Source organism: Solanum pennellii, chromosome 5 (genome assembly GCF_001406875.1).
Source record: "Solanum pennellii chromosome 5, SPENNV200".
Classification (NCBI taxonomy): Eukaryota; Viridiplantae; Streptophyta; class Magnoliopsida; order Solanales; family Solanaceae; genus Solanum; species Solanum pennellii.
The window spans coordinates 47,067,653-47,071,423 of record NC_028641.1 but is presented as its reverse complement, the minus strand read 5'-3'; the positions used below and the strand labels follow the sequence as shown (position 1 = coordinate 47,071,423).

At 32.7% G+C, this 3,771-nt stretch overlaps 1 long non-coding RNA gene across 1 annotated transcript; it reads left to right on the top strand.

Annotated features, from left to right (window-relative positions):
• The first annotated feature begins 796 nt into the window (after positions 1-796).
• LOC107019135 lies at positions 797-3,475 on the top strand. The gene is made up of 2 exons (XR_003578345.1): positions 797-1,490; positions 3,163-3,475. It is a non-coding gene; the product is annotated as an uncharacterized LOC107019135 (long non-coding RNA).
• The last annotated feature ends 296 nt before the right edge of the window (positions 3,476-3,771 follow it).

The following is a 3,771-nucleotide window of genomic DNA, read 5'->3' as shown; positions in this document are numbered from 1 at the left end:
ACTGCAAGTGTCCTGGATTCGGCTATAAATCCTAAAGTCCGTACCAAATCCTTTTTTTAAAGATGAAGATGTGTTTGGTCAAAATTGGGTTGGTCAATTTCATTTTCCTCGAATTTCTTCATCAATCGAAGTAAAACGAGCGACAATTGTTGACACCCAATTTTCGGTCTCCCGATAATAATTGATTTTTGAGCTTCTTAAATTTCCAAACGATTTAAAATAATTAGTTTATAAAATAAATTTAGTTTAGAGTGATTTAGTAACGTTTATATTATTTTAGATAGCAAATGCGTTTTTATGTTTTTGCTTATGTATCTAATACCTTATAAAATATTTGGGAAAAACAACCTTCTATAAAGATTTTACATTTCAAGTTAGTTAATTCGTTAATTTAGTTTAGCTTAAATTTCAATTATAATTTTTTTTTGAAAAATTGTTTTATAAAGTACAAAATAATTTTTCAAGTTGCTTTTAGATAATCAGATATTGTATATAATTAGTACATTTTATAAATATTTGAAAATCGTCTCGAGAAGATTTTAGTTTTTAGTAAGTATTTCACTAAATTAGTTTGCTCATAATTTTGAATCATTAGTTTACAAATTAAGTTAATTACTTTAATTCGTTGAGATTAAGAAGGTCGTTAGTTGACTATATTAATTTGTTTTATATCAATTTTGACGGCTTTCAATTGGCTACCTCAATCTGGTCGATATTGCAATTCATATGATCATATTCTTAAGTCGAAAATTGACCAACGTCTTCGCCCATTTTTTTTTATTCCCATTCACCTCATTCAGCCCAATTCCAATACAAAGAAACCCCAAAATACTAAGCCCATTCCCTTTTCAAAATATAGAACAAAACCGACCCAACCGACCCCTATACGTTTCATTCTTCTTCTTCTTCTTCCAGCAGGAAACAAACCCAGAAGCAGTCCAGCAGCAGCATAGTCAGTCCAGATTCTCGACTCGAATTGCGAGACTAAACCCAGAAAAGCAGGCAGCCGCGTGTCGCCATCTCCTTGAATGTTCGTCATTGCTCAAAATTTTGCGGTTCTCATTGATTTACCGTTTGAATTTGTACTATTGGACAACTTTCAAACTTATCCTTTAAGAGGCTTTTGAATTTCAAATTGGAAGGGATCCAAAAAAAAATCTACATGTTTTTCCCCCTCCCGAAATCTGCCCGGGTACTCATCTAAATAGACAATTTTCTTTGTTGTTAAACGGGGGGAGGGGTTTAAAAAAAAATTCAGGAAAAAATTTATTTAGGAAAAAAATCACACAGCAAAAAGAATTGTAGCATATAGTAAAAATACATTTTAAAAGAGAGGAAGAAGAGTTAGTTTTAATCCGAGTATTACTCTTCTAGCTTGATCACCGATGTTTGCCTAAGCTAGTCCGATTTTGAGTTTTTATTTCTATTCGGTTCGTGTGGTGGATGGTTCGTCTCACTCGTGGCTATCTCAGTCCGCTGCTTCGAGAAAGGTAAACTCGATTTCCTTACATTTACTCACACTGTCCTGTCTTATTAGGCTTTATATATGTCCACTTTTGTATTTTTTTAAGTCTTGTGGTTCATGCTTTATTTCTCTTGAATTGTGGCAAGTTTACTAAGTCTTTTGCATAACGAAATTCGTTCACATGTATTGGGTTGCAAGGATTTATGATTTCTCATTTTTATTCTTCCCTTGGCTTTAGTTAGTTAGTGTGGATATTTGGACTCAATATAGTTTCCTCTTGCATAGTCAATATGTTAATTTTACTGTTTGAATAGAAAAATTAGAATTTATGCTTTCAATACCATTGATTAGAGATTTTGGGTTAGTTGTTTCATATAGGTTAGTGAGTTGATTTGGTTAAGCTTGAATACCCATTTTGTCAATCTTTTGTGTTGTGAGATTCTAGCTGCGTTTTTCGTTATTGTATTGAGCCTATCGGGTTGAGACCTGGTTTGCTCTACTTGTATTTTGTTCTACCCCTTTCAAGCACCTTCCCTCCATTATTTTTGTGTAGCAGTCGATATAAGTAGTTGTGCATCTGCCTTCTTCATTTTCGTTTGATTTCGGGTGATCGTATGAACATGTAGTGAGAAGATAACAATGACGATGTTCATGTTGAGGCTGCCTTCTTTTTAGGAATCATTATATGTGAAAGTTTGTAGTAACTTAGCTATAGATTAAAATTCTCTGAATTAGGTGATAGAAATTATCCAAATCAATTCTTCGTGTGCCCATACTCACTATGTATCTTTGTTGTGGTACCTAACTGTATTAAGCTTTTGTGTATGCTTCGGTTTTCTGTTGGGAAGCTTTTTGTTCGTGTTTGTGTATTTGTTAAATTTTGTCTAAGATTATAGGTTCATATAGTATCAATCATGATTAAGGAGCTGAAGTTTAGTTACTTGTTCCTATTTGAGTATTCTGTTTTCTCCAATCTTGTCTGCTTATAAAAAAATTCTCATATTGATTTAAATGTTAATATTATATGGTTGCACATTTGGTTCATATCTTGAAAATCTCATCATCAATCATGGACCTCTCCATAAGAGTATCTAATCATAGCTGCTATTGTTTTGGATAAATTATTGTAAATTAAGTGACCACTTTAGTATTGTTATGAGGATATGTAAGCGTTCTTTTAAGGTTAAAGTAGCGTCAAATGATATTGGGACTTCCTTTTTCAAATCAATTAAGATTCTGTGTTTTTTTTAATTATTATTGATTGTCCCTGCTCAATTTTGGGGTGATAGTTTATGTTAATATTTTGATCGATTGTTCCAGATTGTGCATTGTTTTGATTTAGGAAGGCTTAAGTTGTTTGCCATGATTTTACTCTCCATCTTATTAGCCCTTAAGCTTAAAATTTTAGCCATCGTTTTTATTCTACTTGAGCATTTATTAATGTTAAATGTAGTCAGTAGTCAAATATTAGTAATTTGCTATTGAGCATGCTTATTAAGGCTTAGTTAAAACTAATAGTCTTCCGTTGTCAATTCGAGACATTGCCTCGTTTATGCTATATTTATTTTATTTTGATACAACATGGTTCTTTTTCTAGTTAATGAGGTATACTTTTGTATATTTATTATTTTGTGTTGCATGTGGAATCCGTCTGAGTTCCATGTGAAATCTTATTTCCTACCTTTGATTTTCGAGAGATCCACAAAGGCTCAAGTTTCTTCCATTGAAGAGCAATTCCCTAAAAATCGACGCACAGGTCCCGAAGCGGAAGAAGTTGAAGAGATTGGGCCTTAAAAGACCAAATTCATTCGAAAGATTGTATTTTGGGCATATGCCCTTGTAGTTTCTTTTTTTTATTTACTATTGTATGTTTAGTCTACGATAAGTACAAAAAACAAATGGGTCAAAAACCCAAAGACAGGTGGGTCCAAATACCGGTCAAGGCGAACAGAAAACCCGGATTTCGACCCAAATCTATCTCCCTCTCTTTCTTTACTTGCTTTTTATTAATTATCTGTTTTACTTGTCGTTAGTTCTAAAGGTTAGAAAATCTGATTCCCCGCAAAACGCCACTTTGTTTTTAACGAATCGATCAAATTAAATAAACAACTTAAGGGTTTCACAAATAAAATTCATTTAGATAAGGGTTTCACAAATAGAATTCATTTAAACTCACCGGTTGTGAAAAGAGAGATAATCTAGAGTGTAGAGGAGACACCTGTAGAGTGGTGGAGAAAATTGAGTAGTAATCCAGTTCTGTAGAGAAAACTAAGGATACATTCACTCTAATTTGTTGATTGAAGATA